The sequence below is a fragment of the Phacochoerus africanus genome, chromosome 15 (assembly GCF_016906955.1).
Source record: "Phacochoerus africanus isolate WHEZ1 chromosome 15, ROS_Pafr_v1, whole genome shotgun sequence".
Taxonomy (NCBI): domain Eukaryota; kingdom Metazoa; phylum Chordata; class Mammalia; order Artiodactyla; family Suidae; genus Phacochoerus; species Phacochoerus africanus.
In genome coordinates this window covers 67,427,349-67,444,668 of record NC_062558.1, presented here as the reverse complement: position 1 = coordinate 67,444,668, position 17,320 = coordinate 67,427,349, and the positions used below count along the sequence as shown (strand labels likewise).

General features: G+C 40.7%; 1 pseudogene across 1 annotated transcript in view; it reads left to right on the top strand.

The window, feature by feature from the left end:
• LOC125116964 (uncharacterized) overlaps positions 1-13,937 on the top strand; it is a 29,026-nt pseudogene extending 15,089 nt beyond the window's left edge. The window contains exon 2 of the transcript XR_007132452.1: positions 13,488-13,937. The product of XR_007132452.1 is annotated as an uncharacterized LOC125116964 (transcript). The remainder of the gene's footprint in view (positions 1-13,487) is intronic.
• Positions 13,938-17,320: the final 3,383 nt, after the last annotated feature.

Sequence of the window (17,320 nt, the reverse complement as noted above, 5' to 3'; positions counted from 1 at the left end):
ACGACCCAAGCCACTGTGGTGACACCACCAGATTCTTAATCCACTGTGCTGCAAGAGAACTCCTCCAGTCTATTTTTCATCATTGATCATTCTGTCTTTTAAAATTACTGGATACAGGTAAAATATTAAATATATTCTTCAATATTTATGTACAATAAAACTTAAAGTAAAATAAGGAATATCAAATTTTGACTTTATAACTGTGAACCCTATGCCATATATTTTATTTATTATTATTATTTTTTGGCTGCACCCACAGCATGCAGAAGTTCCTGGGCCAAGGATGAAACCTGCAACACAGCAGCAACTCAAGTCACAGCAGTGACAAGCCAGATCATTAAACTGCTGAGCCACCAGGGAACTCCTATGCCATCTATTTTAGCAGAAACTAACCTTGACTAGGTTAATTTAAATGGGGGATTTAATTGAAATTTGTTAGTTATGAATTGCATTTCCCAGCATATAGTAGGAAATCTCAGAATAAAGATAGTTTAGGTAAGAGAGAAGTCTGTAAAAGAAGTCTAGGAGTTCCCATTGTGGCTCAGTGGGTTAAGTATCCCTAAGGGTGTGGGTTTGATCCCTGGCCTTGCTCAGTGGGTTAAGGATCTGGCATTGCTGCAAGCTACCATGTAGGGCATGGACCTGGCATTGCTGTGGCTGTGGTGTAGGCCGGGCAGCTGCAGTTCCATTTTGACCTCTAGCTTGCAATCTTCCATATACAACAGATGTGGCCATAAAAAATTAAAAAAAAAAAAAACCCAAACTCAATATATTGAAAATTGAGCTCACTGTCCTCCCCTCCCCCGACCATCTGCATCTTTGTTTCCTACCTTAGGGTATGGCATGAACTTCCAATCCATTTGCTCAACTCAGAACCTAAGCATCATCTTCGGTTTATTCCTCCTTTCTTAGTATGTTAGCAAGTCCTATCGATTCTACATCCTGAGACTCTCAATTCTGTATTCTTCTCTCCATTCCCACTACCATCTTGCCTGTTTGACTCTAACAGCTCCCTAACTTGTCTTTCTATCTCCGGTGTTGCTACTTCTCAGTTCACTCTCTACACTATGGTCAAAGTAGCTAATGCAAATTTGGTCATGTCACTTTCCTGCTTTCAGCATTCCACTGGTTTCCTACGGCCCTAAGATAAATTCCTAATTGTATCCTGACCGGAAGCCCTTCCAAGGTTGTCTACTTACCCTCTAGACTCATCTGAAAACTACCTTTGTTTCCTAATGTGCCATATTCTTGTCTTATAGCCTGGTTTTTGATCACACTTTATCTGCATTCTGAGGCACACTTCTACTGCAAATTTTACCTGTCTACTTCTATGGAAACCTCAGATTTTACTTTGAATGAGACTGTTTTCTGAAAAACTAATTTGCTTGGACTGAATTGTATTCTTTCAAAATTCATATATTGCAGCTCTAAACTTCATGTGGCTCTATTTGGAGATAGGGTCCTTAAGGAGGTAATTAAGGTAAAATATAGTCATATGGGTAGACCCTGATTCAATGTGAACCGCATCCTTCTAAGAAAAGAAATTTGGACACAGATATATACAGAAGGGAGACCATGTGAAGACACAGGAGAAGTCATCCATCCTCAGGTCAAGGAGAGAGGCCTCATAAGGGAAGGACCCTAATCCAATAGGACTAGTGTCCTTAGAAGAGGAAAAGACATCAGGAGTGCATAGACAGAGACAAGGACATGTGAGGACACAGCAAGAGGTCAGCCGTCTGCAAGCCAAGGAAGGAGGCCTTAGGGGAAACTAATTCTGCCAACACTGATCTTGGATTTCCAGCCTCCAGAACTGTGAGAAAGTAAATTTCTGTTGTTTGAGAAATTTCTGGAGTTCTCGTCGTGGTGCAGTGGAAACGAATCCGACTAGGAACCATGAGGCTTCAGGTTCTATTCTCGGCCTTGCTCAGTGTGTTGAGGATCTGGCATTGCTGTGAGCTTCGGTGTAGGTCGCGCAGATGGGGCTCAGATCCTGTGTTGCTCTAGCTGTGGTGTAGGCTGGCAGCTACAGCTCCTATTGGACCCCTAGCCTGGGAACCTCCATATGCTGCAGGTGCGGCCCTAAAAAGCAGGGAAAAAAAAAAAAAAGAAATTTCTTTGTTAAGGTCTGTGGTATTTTGTTATGGCAGCCCTAGTAAGCAAATATTTAATCCTTCCTCTGTCTTCTCACAGCATGCTATAATTCTTTCATTAGAATCTTCACATGAGTTCCACTGTGGTGCAATTGGTTAAGAATCCAGCTGAAGAGTTCCACTGTGGCTCAGGGCTAACAAACCTGACTAGGATTCATGAGCTCCCCGGTTTGATCCCTGGCCTTGCTCAGTGGGTTAAGGATCCAGCATTGGCATGAGCTCAGATGTAAATCACAGATACGGCTGAGATCTGGCATTACTGTGGCTGTGGTATAGGCTGGCAGCTGCAGCTTCCGATTCAACCCCTGGCCTGGAACTTCCATATTCCTCAGGTGCAGACCTAAAAAACCAAAACCAACCAACCAAACAAACAAAAGCATCTGGCTGTAGTGGCTCAGGTTGCTGCAGAGGCACTGGTTCGATACCTGGCCTGACACAGTGGGTTAAATGATCTGGCATTGCCATAGCTGCAGCTCAGATTCTATCCCTGGCCCAGGAACTCCATATGCCATGGGTGCAGCCATTAAAAAAAAAAAAAAGAAATCTTCACATGATATTGTAATGATCTGTTTTACTCTCCATGTCTCCTTTTAGACTGGAAGCTACCCCAGAGCAGGTGTCTTTCTTATTTACCACTGCAGCCCTAGCTCTTCACATGGTGGCTAGGACATTATAGGAACTCAATAAATATTTTTGAATGAAAAAATTGATTAATAATGTATGTAAATGTTCTTGCATGGTTAACAATATATACTAATGCTCAGTAAGTATGAGTTATATCTCTTTATTTCCTCTATTTCTAATTGCTTCTACTTATCACAAATGCATTTCCCCATCTAGTAAGTGTAATTGCAACTTGAGACTACTCTTCAGTTTTATTTATTTGCTTATTTAATTTATTTATTTTTCTTTTTCGCCACCCCATGGCATATGGAGTTCCTAGGCCCCAGTTGCAACCTATGCCACATCTGCAGCAATGCCAGATCCTTAATCCACTGTGCTGGGCCAGGGATCGAATCTGAGTCTCAGCCTTCTATAGATGCTGCCAATCCCATTGCACCACAGGGGTGACTCCAGAGACCACTATTTAAATTTAGATATTGTTGGAGACCATGGAACAGCAGAACTCTGCAGAAGGCAAATATCTTGGACTCAAAGTTCTAAAGTACAGAGTCTCCTTTAAAGACAAGATAAAGGACTTATGCATTAACCATGTTATTCTATAAACAGCTGCATTATGTCCTAAGGATACCCCCTTTTGGTATTACAAAGAAGATAATCTCATCATTGCCCATGTCTTGCCCCTGCCCGCTAATCTTGTTACCCTCCATTAATCTCATCATCTTCCTTAATAAAAAGATGTGGGCTGAAACCTAGGTGCTTTTGCCTCCTGGTCCCCCAATTTCTAAATGTAAGAGTCTTGTGTGTTCTGCTACACTGCGCAGTCCCTCTTCCAGGATTCCCGTTTCGTTTCCCTGCAGTACTAGACATGGCAAGATATGCCTAAGCACATCTGAAGATCTTACAGGGGAAGACCTACAATGTCTATGTAATCTCCTGGAAATTTAGACATGATACATTTGACTTTGAAGTAACAAGCCTTGGTAGTCCTCGGAGAGAAATGACTTAAAGTATAGTGTGCATCTGTCACTAGGAGTCTACCTGGCCAGTACCAACCTGGCTCCATTCTAATACAAGCCGACTCCAAAAAAGGAGTTTATTAGTTTGATAGGGCTTTCATAATAAAGTATTAGAGACTGGGTGACTTAAAGAATAGAGTTTTATTTTCTATGAATTTTGGAGGCCAGAAGTCCATCTATGTATTTGTATATACTTATGTATGAAGTTCCACCCATATGACTTCCTTTTACCTTAATTACCTCTGTAAAGACCCTCTATCCAAATACAGTAACATTCTGAAGTACTAGAGATCAGGACTTCATTATATGAACTTTAGGGGGAATGCAGTTCAGTTCATAACAGGGAACTAGATATTCATTCCCACATTCCAATCAAATGTTGCAGTTTTGGCACCTGATCAGGGACAGGACCCCAAGAAATGGCATATTGTCAAAAAGAGGTGACAAGTACTCCCTGAGCAAGGTGAAGTGTCCAGAAAAGAAAGGGGAAAACGGAAGTTCTCAATAACTCCCAGAAACGCTTGAGGAGAGAGAGTTGGGATCTGCTCTACTGAGAAAGAACAGCTGTGACATGTTATAGAGGCATTTCCCAAGACTGTGTCCTGAGCTTTCTATGTTCAATTCCCTCTAGACAAAGCACAAACTTTGATCACCTTTTCAAAGGTTCTACTTAAAATTACTCCTTTATCCTCAACCCATTTCCTGACCTGGATATTCCATCTGTATTTCAGATAACAGGTGATCAGTTCTGGCTCCTGGATTTCCTATTTCAGTTCATGACTCCACCATTCTTTCATCTTTTAAAAAAACCTGGGGGGGCGGGAGTCTTTTTAGGGGCTGTACCCTGGGCATATGGAAGTTCCCACCTGGGGGTGGAATCGAAGCTGCAGCTGTCAGCCTACGCCACAGCCAGCCCAGTGAAGGATCCAAGGCACATCTGTGAGCTATACCATAGCTCATCGCAACGCTGGATCCTTAACCCACTAAGCGAGGTCAGAGATCAAAGCCGAATCCTCATGGATATTAGTCAGGTTTGTTACCACTGAGCCACGATGGGAACTCCATTCTTTCATCTTTGACCCTTTCTTTTCTTCACTTCTAAAATCCCCCCCAAGGGAGTTCTTGTCGTGGCTCAGTGGTTAATGAATCCAACTAGGAACAATGAGGTTGCAGATTCGATCCCTGGCCTTGCTCAGTGGGTTGAGGATCCAGAGTTGCTGTGAGCTGTGGTGTAGGCTGCAGATGCGGCTCCGATCCTGCATTGCTGTGGCTGTGGTGTAAGCCAGCAGCTGCAGCTCCAATTAGACCCCTAGCCTGGGAACCTCCATGTGCCGCGGGTGCAGCCCTATAAAGACAAAGACAAAAATATATAAATAAATAAAATAAAATAAAATAAAGTCCCCCCAAAATTACTAATCATAAAGGGTCTATATTTGGGAATTCCCTGGTGGTGCAGCAGGTTAAGGATACAGCATTGTCACTGCTGTGGATCTGGTTGCTGCTGTGGCTCTAGTTGCTTCTGAGACACGGGTTTGATTCCTGGCCCAGGGAATTTCCACATGCTATGGGCATGGCCAAAAAAGTCTGCCTTTATAATTTTCTCAAGGATGCTTTCTTTATTCATGATTCCTCACATACAAAATGGCTTCCAAACTTTTCTTGATCCTTCAACTGATCCCTCACATATTAATAGTTAACGAATAATCATTATGATGTAAATGATGATGATGATTTGGCTTTGGCCACCATTAGCCCCACCCCCCTCACTTTAATAAAATGAACTTAGCTTTAGCCAGGGCTGGACTCAAGGCAGGACCCAAGAAAAATTGATAAATATTGGGATAGGCAGTATGACACTATATAGTGAGGAAAATGAAAAGCAGACATACACATTATCATGCATGAAGTTCAACTAAGCTGGAGTAGAAAAGCAAGTCACAAAAGAACATGGGTAATACAGTTAGTTCCACTTATTGACCAAGTTATAAACAGAAACAAACAATGTGTTCAGGGTACATTTTGGGTAGAACCAGAGAGGAAACAAAGGAATGACAAACTCAAAGTTTAGGACAGGAACTGTTTCTAGGGTGGGAAGGAGGGAGATATGGGGGGGGCATGCAAGAGTGGTCATCACAGTGTGGGCAATTGATCTGTATTTTAGCAGGGTAGTGGGTATGTGGGTGCTTACTCAGGTATTTCCCCCCCTTTTACCATCTCTGAAATCTGTCAGTCAAGTGGTTGTTGTGATAAAGTTGTGTTCCTTTAGAAATATGGGCATTCCCTGGTGGCCTAGTGTTTAAGGATCGGGCATTGTCACTGCTGTGGCATGGGCTCAATCCCTGGCCTGAGAACTTCCATATGCTGAGGGCGTGGCCAAAAAAAAAAAGAGAGAGAGAGAGAGAGAAATACTTTAATAGATTTTCGGAATCATCTCCCGCTGGGCATTCTTCATCCTAAAGGGGAATGCAAATCTATTCTCATTTTTAACTTCATGATGTATGAAAGGTAGAAGTGCCCTTAGCTTTAAACAAAACTAACTATAGATTTAGTTGTTTGCTTTAAGACTGAGCATGGTGTTGAGTGGATTATATCAACTTGATTCAAAATCTTTGACCTTAGATGCAATCTTAATAACTACTTCTATTATCCCCTGTAGTGGTTCACTAACACATTGTGTGCAATGGGGTGTCATCAATTCTTAGACAACTGAATAAATTTTAATATAATGATGTTGTTAAACAGATAAACAGATAAATGAAAGTCAAGAAGTATATTTAATGGTTTATACTTGCACTTTCATGTTAAGATATTTCAAATCAGACTATATCCACTCCCAGAGGTGTCTCATGCTGTGCCAACGATCCTCAGAATAGAGGAATACTGCATCATTCATAGTCCTGCACTGTCAGTATTACTTGTGAATAGGAGTTCCAGTCATGGCTCAGTGGTAACAAATCCGTCTAGTATCCACAAGGATGCAGGTTTGATCCCTGGCCTTGCTCAGTGGGTTAGGGATCTGGTGTTGTGGTGAGCTGTGGTATAGGTCACAGATGTGGCTCAGATCCCACATTGCTGCTGCTGTGACATAGGCCAGCAGCTGCAGCTCTGATTCTTATTACTTGTGAATAAATCATTGAAAACATTATTTTCTTTGAACCTCAGACTGTAAAAAACTAATTGATTTGCTCTGTCTTCTCGTACACAAACCACAATAAAATTAACATTAAATATTAAACTCCAAAATATTCTCTAACTATTTAGATACAATTGAATGGATCTAGTTTTGTAACTCAAGCAGAATTAATAACCTTGTTTTTGTTTTGTGCCATTTTGTTTCCTTCCTTCCTCCCTCCCTCCCTTCCTTCCCTTCTTTCTTTCTTATTTTGGCTGCATCTGAGGCCTATGGAATTCCTGGGCCAGGGATCAAACCTATGCCACAGCAGTAACCAGAATCACAGCAGTAACAATGCTAGATCCTTAACCTGCTGAACCACCAGGGAACTCTTTTTTTCTTCTTTTTTTTGTTATTTTCTATTTAATAGTAGTTAAAGGAGATTTATCATTTGGCAAAAAGCAGTAATCAAGTCATCCTCAGGACAGAGCTAGAAAGGGCCAGAGAATTCAGGGCTAGAATTTATACTTACCTCCAAATGAAATTACTAATACACCCCCAGAGATATAGACAAGACTGAGAATAGAGAGCATCTATTATACAACTTGAAATATGTGTCCCCTTCCTGGATGCTGTGCTTATGGTGCCCTATGAATTAATTTATTTATAAATCTCCCATTTATCTTTTGAATAGCATGATTCAATTTGTTAGATGTGAATATTAAAGCTATGCCCCAATTTTAGGCCAGTTTTTATCATATCTTCATCATTTAATATGATGAGGCTTGGGCTTCTCTCTCTCATCCATCCAGAGCCCTTTAGAACTACTGATTGTCTTTTTTTTTTCCATATTGAATGAACACAACATATTAAGCATTTTATACACATACCTGGGATCTGTTTTCCTGTTTCTCACTAGCCTTGCCTTCAGTGACAACTAAGGTCAGAATATTATTTCCAAAGCAGTGTTTCTCTAAATTCCATCTCTGAGGAAAACTCAAATTTTTTCCAAATAGTTCTAGGAATCCCCACTGTCTCAAGTGTGACCAGTGCACTGAGTCCTTTTATCTTCTGTTTGGGAAAAGATGCTGGAAAGTGAATAAAAAAGTATATGTCTGGAGTTCCTGTCTTGGCTCAGTGGAAATGAATCTGACTATTATCCACACAGATGAGGGATCGATCCCTGGCCTCACTCAGTGGGTTAAGGATCTGACGTTACCATGAGCTGTGGTGTAGGTCACAGACATGGCTCGGCTCTGGTTGTTGCTGTGGCTGTGGTGTAGGCCAATGGCTGTAGCTCCAATTTGACCCCTAGCCTGGGAACCTCGATATGCCGTGGGTGAAGAAAAAAAAATATGTGGCTTATATGGCAGTTTTTTTTTTTTTTTGGTTCTTTTTAGGGTCACATTCACAGCATATGGAAGTTCCTGAGCTAGGAGTTGAATTGGAGCTGTATCTGCCAGCCTGCACCACAGCCATAGCAATGCAGGATCCAAGCCATGTCTGCAGCCTACACCACAGCTTACGGCAAAGCCAAATCCTTAACCCATTGACCAAGGCCAGGGATCAAACTTGCATCCTCATGGATACTAGTCGGTTTTGTTACTGCTGAGCCATGACAGGAACTCTGGCAGCTATCATTTATTGAATGCTTGCTATATGTCAGGGCTACACAAGTCACAAGAAAAAAAAAGGATAATCTGAATGACTGCAATATATATTCCCCTTTCCCTGTAAAAACTCTGGGTTTATCACACATTGACCTCTGATTAAACTTGGCCTTTAGGAGTTGCCTGGTGGCTCAGTGGGTTAAGGACCTGGCATTGCTACTTCTGCGGCTTGGGTTGCTACTGTGGCATGAGTTCGATTCTTGGCCTGGGAACTTCTGTGTGCTGCAGGAGCTGCCAAAAAAAAAAAAAAAATAACAAATAAACAAACAAAAAACCCTAAAAAACTTGGCCATAAGATTGTCAAAACTTTGAGAAAACCATGCAGCAGAAGTTGGCACAACATTGTAACTCAACTATACTTTAATAAAAAATACAAAAATTAAAAACAAAGCAAAACAAACACACTTCGAGAAGGCCAGAAGCCAGAAAACACTGTAATTTCAGTTTTGAGTGATTTTCCACGTTAGAAGTTGTAGAAACCTGAATTCACTTCTGCAGCCAAATACCTTCTGATATGGAAGAATACCTTCCAAAAGCTTGTTAGTCCTAAAATAAGAAGTAAAGAACCTTTTCGACTCAGGTACATTGAGGGACTTCATTTCTTTTTTCAGCCATGCCCATGGGATATAGAAGTTCCCAGGCTAGGGATCAAAACTGAGTCACAGCAGGGAACTCCAGGACTTTACGGCTGCAAAATTGCTTTTGGTGGTGGCAGGGGTGGGGGGGGTGGTGACTGTGGTTTTAAGAAGTTTTCTGAATGCATGCTTTTCTTTGTTAATGGCTGCACCACGGCATATGGAAATTCCAGGCCAGGGATTGAATCTGAATTGTGGTAACACTGGACACTTTAACATATTATACAGGGCTGGGGACAGAATGCTTGCCCACAGCAACCTGAGCTGCTGTAGTCTGATTCTTTTTTTTTTTTGGTCTTTTTTGCCATTTCTTGGGCCGCTCCTGTGGCACATGGAGGTTCCCAGGCTAGGGGTCGAATCAGAGCTGTAGCCACTGGCCTACACCAGAGCCACAGCAATGCAGGATCCGAGCCTCATCTGCAACCTACACCACAGCTCACAGCAATGCTGGATCCTTAACCCACTGAGCAAGGCCAGGGATGGAACCCACAACCTCATGGTTCTTAGTCAGATTCGTTAACAACTGAGCCACAATAGGATTCTTAACTATGTACCCACTGCACCACAGTGGGAACTGCATCTTTACACTTAATTCATGTCTTTGCTTCAGACATTACCAGAAAAATAAAAGAAAACAGTGAGTAATTTGGGAATGACTCAAGCCTCCACTCCACCCCACCCCGTATTATAAAGACTTGCCTTAAAACAGAGTCCAAAAAGTTCTGACTCGGCTCTCCCACTCTGAGCCACGTCGACTGTGAAGGTGGTGCTCTTTCTTAGCACAGTGAAAATAAATTTATCTTTTTTTTTTTTTTTTTTTAGGCATTCACCAGCAGCATGTGGAAGTTGCCAGGCTAGGGGTTAAATCAGAGCTATAGCTGCCAGCTATGCTACAGCCATGGCAATGTGGTATTCAAGCCTCACTCGTGACCACAGCTCACAGCAATGCCGGATCCTTAACCCAAGCAAGGCCAGGGATCAAACCCGAGTCCTCATGGATACTAATAGGTTTTGTTTACTAACAAGCGTGACAGGAACTCTAAGAATAAGTGTATTTTAACCAGAGCCAGCTCTCGGCTCCGCTCTCCCCTCAGGCTCTTGGCGCCTATAATCAAGCTTTCCCTTTCTTTCTTTCTTTTTTTTCTCTCTCCTCTCATCTCTCTCTCTCTCTCTCTTTTTTCTTTCTTCTTTCTTTCTTTCTTCTCTCTCTCTTCTCCTTCCTCCTTCCATTTCCTTCTTTCTTTCTTTCTCTTCTTTCTCCTTCTTCAATCTTTTTCTTTCTTTCTTTCTTTCTTCTTTCTTTCTTTCTTTTTTTCTTTCTTTCTTTCTTTCTTCTTCTTTCTTTCTTTCTTTCTTTCTTTCTTCTTCTTTCTTTCTTCTTCCTTCCTTCCTTCCTCCTTCCTTCTTCCTTCCTTCCTTCCTTCCTTCCTTCCTTCCTTCCTTCCTTTCTAACTATCTTCTAAATTCCTCCTGACATTTGGCATTAAAATAAAATGCCAAAAATATTTCTTTTTTTTTGTCTTTTGTCTTTGTTGTTGTTGTTGTTGTTGCTATTTCTTGGGCCGCTCCCGCGGCATATGGAGGTTCCCAGGCTAGGGGTTGAATCGGAGCTGTAGCCACCGGCCTACACCAGAGCCACAGCAACGCGGGATCCGAGCCGCGTCTGCAACCTACACCACAGCTCACTGGCAACGCCGGATCATTAACCCACTGAGCAAGGGCAGGGACCGAACCCGCAACCTCATGGTTCCTAGTCGGATTCGTTAACCACTGCGCCACGACGGGAACTCCCAAAAATATTTCTTATTACATCAAAACAGAAACTAAAGGCTCTTGTAATCACAATCATGAAGATAAGGGAAAGATTCATGATAGCGAACAGAAGAGACAAAAGTGACTATGGGAATCAAAACACTTCTAAACAAGAAACAGAAAACAGAAAGAAGATGAAAGAAAAACAAACTTTGCAGATTCAATAGAACACACAAGGTCAGAAGGTACTTCACTTTGATGAATTCGTTGATTTTCATAATTGCCATAATCTCTCATTGTCTAAGGAGCAATAACTTCATTCAATGCAAAATAATCAAATAGTTAATTTTTTCCTTAAATTTTGATCCAATAATATTTACAGAGGAGTTTCCATCTTGGCTTAGCAGTAACAAATCTGACTAGTATCCATGAGGATTTAGGTTTGATCCCTGGACTTGATCTGTGGGTTAAGGATCCAGTGATTCCATGAACTGAGGTGTAGGTCACAAACATGGTTCAGATCTGAGTTGCTGTGGCTGTGGCATAGGCTAGCACCTGCAGCTCCAATTCAGTCCCTCACCTGGGAACTTCCATATCCTGCAGTCACTGCCTTAAAAAAAAAAAAGAGAGAGAGAGAGAGAGAAAATGAATCTGACTGTAGCAGCTATGGTTTCTGTAGAGGTGTGTGTTCAATTCCTGGCCCAGCCCAGTGAGGTAAGGATCTGGTGTTGCTGCAGCTGTGGTGTAGGTTACAGCTGTGGCTTGGATTCAATCCCTGGCCTGGGAACTTCCATATGCAATGGGTGTGCCCCTAAAGAAAAAAAATAGACAAAAAATATTTACAGAGAATTAAACAGAATAGATCACTGAACAACATACTTCTCAGACACATTAAAAAATTTTAATGGAGTTAAATTTTTTAATGCAGTTAAATTTATTTAATTTTATCTGGTGTTGCTGCAGTTACAGTAAATTTAAATTAATTAAATTAATTAACCACCAGATCCTTAACCTACTGGGCTGGACCGGGGATTGAACACGTCCGTTAGATTCATGCTTCACTCTCTCTCTCTCTTTTTTTAGGGCTGCACCTGCAGGATATGGAAGTTCCCAGGCTAGGGGTTGGATTGGAGCTGCAGCTACTAGCCTACATCACAACCACAGCAATGAGAGATTCAAGCTGCATTTTCAACCTACACCACAGTTCACAGCATCACTGGATTCTTAAAACCCATCCTCATAGATACTAGTCAAGGTTGTTACTGCTGAGCCACAATGGGAACTCCTGTGGTCAGATTCTTAACCCACTGTGCCACGAAGGAACTCCTAAAAATATTTTAAAGTGATCAGATTGGTATGAGAACCTGGGTAGCCTGTTCTAAAACTAAAGATTGTATTTATCATTTTGTTTGTAAACTGTTTGCAACAAGACAGATATTACATCAGATAGGTTTTTTGGATTGGATAAATATATTAAGAAATTTCAAAAGTCAAGTACATTCCACAGAGCACTAGAAGACCATGTTTACTTGAAATACATGGAGGTCCAATAAAAATGCACTAGACCAATTTCTTTCCTTTTCTTTTTTAGGGCTGCACCTGCGGCATATGGAGGTTCCCAGGCTAGGGGTCTATTCGGAGCTGTAGATGCTGGCCTACACCAGAGCCACAGCAACACAGGATCAGGGCCGTGTCTGCAACTTACACCACAGCTCATGGCAATGCAGGATCCTTAACCCACTGAGCAAGGCCAGGGATGGAACCTGCATCCTTATGGTTTCTAGTCAGATTTGTTAATCACTGAGCCATGATGGGAACTCCACACTAGACCAATTTCTTGAAAATAAACAGGAAAAACATTGTGAATTATTTTGAAATGCCATCAAGTATAGCAGCAGCTATTAAGTTTTTAAATAAAAATGGCTTCAGAGGTCATAGTGAAAAAATTGTGTTCTTTAAACAAAGGCAGCTTTTTGGGAATTATTGAACTAATAGCTAAATTCTACTCTATCTTTGCATAGGGACTTGGGAAAAAATGTCAAAATAAAAGAACAAATGTTACATCTAAAAACACATTAAAGATAAATCAAAATAATGAAAAGATAAAATTAAGTAGTAACTCAAACAGGAGTTCCCGTCGTGGTGCAGCAGAAATGAATCCGACTAGGAACCATGAGGTTGTGCGTTTGATCCCTGGCCTTGCTCAGTGGGTTAAGGATCCGGCATTGCCTTGAGCTGTGGTGTGGATCGCAGATGCAGCTCAGATCTGGCATTGCTGTGGTTGTGGCATAGGCTGGAACTATAGCTCCAATTAGATCCCTAGCCTGGGAACCTCCATATGTCGTGGGTGCACCCCTAAAAAGACAAAAGAAAGAAGACAAAAAGAAAAAAAGTAGTGAATCAAATCAGCCATATATCCAAGATTATTCCATTAGTAAAGTCTATATTGGAGAGATGATATTATTATTGTCTTCTACATTAATAATAGAAACACCTAGACTTTGCACCTGTTATAGAGCCTGAAGGGGTGCTATCCTACTGTCTGTGGTCACTTTTGCCAAGAGTAAGTCAAAAACAATTCTGGTGAAACTGATAAGCCAAGCTGGAATGGGCTGTTTCCTTAACACTACAATTACAGGAGAAACTGACTCTGTTGCATTATGATCCAGCTGAGGGAAAAAAAAAAGTTTTCTTTGTGGAAAAGAAAAAAATACACTCCCTCTAAACAAAAGATTGAAAATGAATTTGATTTATAAATGAGAAGACTGAGGGCTGGGTACGGATTTAGAAATTCTGAGCAGGCAATAAAAGAAGAGGAAATGGCACAAAATTACCACCTCTTATGATTTGAAGGCCATTGTGAAGGAAAACAATGCAGTGAAAGAAACTTCTTCATACAAGGCTATATATCATTGCATCACATTTATTTATCTTTCTGGATTTTTTTATAGCCCTTAATAATTAAAAATATTTAAGGAGTTCCCATTGTGGCTCAGTGGTTAACAAATCCGACTAGGAACCATGAGGTTGCGGGTTCGATCCCTTGCCTTGCTCAGTGGGTTAACAATCCGGTGTTGCCGTGAGCTATGGTGTAGGTTGCAGACACGGCTCGGATCCCACGTTGCTGTGGCTCCTGTGTATGCTTGGCAGCTTCAGCTCTGATTAGACCCCTAGCCTGGGAACCTCCATATGCCGAGGGAGTGGCCCTAGAAAAGGTAAAAAAAAATAATTAAAAAATAAAAAAAACAACAGAAATACCTATAAAAAATTTTAAACTTTCCTCTAGCTGAAACCCCTCTATTTATGACTTTATTCAACAACTGCAGGAGTTCCTGTCATGGCTCAGCACTAACGAACTCGACTAGGATCCTTGAAGACATGTGTTCGATACTTGGCCTTGCTGAGGGGGTTAAGGATCCAATGATGCCGTGAACTGTGGTGTAGGTCACAGTTGCAGCTCGGATCTGGTATTGCTGTGGCTGAGGCATAGGCCAACAGCTATAGCTCCAATTCAACGCCTATCCTGGAAACTTCCATATGCTGTGGGTGAGGCCCTAAAAAGACAAACAAACAATTGCAATCTTACACTGAACAGTATTCATGGTCAGTTATGCTATCAAGTAACTGTTACAAAGGTAAGAGTAAAGGGCTAAAAAACCAGTCTTTTTTTTTTTTTTGTAATGATTTTTATTTTTTCCATTATAGCTGATTTACAGTGTTCTATCAATTTTCTATTGCATGGCAAGGTGACCCAGTCACACTTACATGTGTACATTCTTTTTTCTCACATATCATGCTCCATCACAAGTGACCAGACATAGTTCCCAGTGCTATACAGCAGGATCCCATTGCTTATCCATTCCAAAGGCAAGAGTTTGCATCTATTAACCCGAAATTCCCAGTCCTTCCTAGTCCCTCCCCTTCCCTCTTGGCAACCACAAATCTGTTCTCCATGTCCATGATTTTCTTTTCTATGGCAAGTTACATTTGTGCCATATATTAGGTTCCAGGTATAAGCGAAATCATATGGTATATATCTTTCTCTTTCTGACTTGCTTCACTTAGTATGAGAGTCTCTAGTTCCATCCATGTTGCTGCCAATGGCATTATTTTTCTCTTTTTAGGGCTGAGTAGTATTCCATTGTGTGATATATACACCACATCTTCCTAATCCAATCACCTGTTGATGGACATTTGGTTTGTTTCCATGTCTTCGCTATTGTGAACAGTGTTGCAATGAACATGTGGGTGCATGTGTCTTTTTCAAGGAAAGTTTTGTCTGGATATATGCTGAAGAGTGGGATTGCTGGGTCATATGGTAGTTCTATGTATAGTTTTCTAAGGTACCTCCATACTGTTCTCCATAGTGGTTGTACCAATTTTACATTCCCACCAACAGTGTAGGAGGGTTCCCTATTCTCCACACCCTCTCCAGCATTTGTTATTTGTGGGCTTTTTAATGATGGCCGTTCTGACGGGTGTGAGGTGGCACCTCATGGTAGTTTTGATTTGCATTTCTCTAATAATCAGGGATGTTGAGCATTTTTTCATGTGTTTGTTGGCCATCTATATATCTTTTTTGGAGAAATGTCTATTCAGGTCTTTTGCCCATTTTTCCATTGGGTTGTTGGTTTTTTGCTATTGAGTTGTATAAACTGTTTGTATATTTTAGAGATTAAGACCTTGTCAATTGCATCTCGAAATTATTTTCTCCCATTCTGTAAGTTGTCTTTTTTTGTGTGTGTGTGTGTTTTTAATGGTTTCCTTTGCTGTGCAAAAGCTTGTCAGTTTGATCCCATTGGCTTATTTTTGCTTTTATTTCTGTTGCTTTGGAAGACTTAACTGAGAAAGCATTTGTAAGACTGATATCAGAGAATGTTTTGCCTATGTTCTCTTCTAGGAGTTTGATGGTGTCTTGTCTTACATGTAAGTCTTTAAGCCATTTTGAGTTTATTTTTGTGCATGGTGTGAGGGTAAAAAAAGCATTCTTTTAAAACTTAATTATGTGGAATTTTCTTAATTTTGGCAGAAAAAAATCTGCCTTGATAGTACCTCAAATTATTGACTAATTCTGTTTTTTTTTTTTTGCCTTTTCTAGGGCCGCTCCCACAGCATATGGAGTTTCCCGGGCTAGGGGTCTAATTGGAGCTGTAGCCACCAGCCTACGCCAGAGCCACAGCAACTTGGGATCTGAGCCACATCTGTAACCTACACCACAGCTCACGGCAATGCCGGATCCTTAACCCACGAGGCAAGGCCAGGGATCGAACCTGCAACTTCATGGTTCCTAGTTGGATTCATTAACCACTTAATCACGATGGGAACTCCCTACTTCTTTATTTTGTAACAATTATTTTTCCCTTTTGGGTTCCTCTCATATATGGACCTTTTGAAATGAACATGCCAACTTGGATTTTTCTTTAAGAAATCTAAGTGTAATGAGATGATCTGCCTGTTTTAAGGCTGTTCTAAGCCCTGCAATGTGGATACCACAATGTTTCAAGAATTCCAAAACATATTTTTCAAAGACTCAGAAAGCCTAACACAACCAGAAGCAAAGAGATCATTCAAGAAGTTGTTGAAACTAGACTATATTGTTTTTAATTTAAATTTATAAAAGTGTTTTGGAGTATTTAAGAAAAACAACTGAGAAATTACAGACTTCTGATTTGGGCTTACATAAAGGATATTTCTTAGGTCATTTCTAAAAGCAGTAATACATTGAGAGGAAGAAATACGTTTTGACTAGAAATAATAAACTTGTGGATTGTTTGGAAATCCCACTAACAAAAGTGAATCATATAAGCTCATTAGGAATATATTTAAATTTATTGCTAATTTATATGAAAAACTAATAAAATGAAACTTTTTTTTGGGCCACGCACATAGCATGTGGAAGTTCCCCAGCCAGGGATCAAACCCATGTCACAAGCAGTAACCAAAGTCACTGCAGTGACAACACTGGCTCCTCAACCTGCTTTGCCACAGGACAACCTCAAAACTTCCAATATAACACTACAACCAGGATATTGATAACAACTGGTTAATGAGTGTTGTCAGTTCAAAAAACATTTAAGGTGGTCACTGGGAACTACATCTAGTCACTTGTGATGGAGAATGATGGAGGATAATGTGAGAAAAAGAATGTATATATGTATGTGTGACTGGGTCACTTTGCTGTACAGTAGAAAACTAACAGAACACTGTAAACCAACTATAATGGAAAAAATAAAAATCACTTAAAAATATTTAAGGTAGTAATTACAGAAGAAAACTTAAAATACCCAATATCTTATAGCTTGTGAAACAAACTTAACAGAGGTTTTCCAAAGTTGACATCAGTCCTAAAAAGGCACAT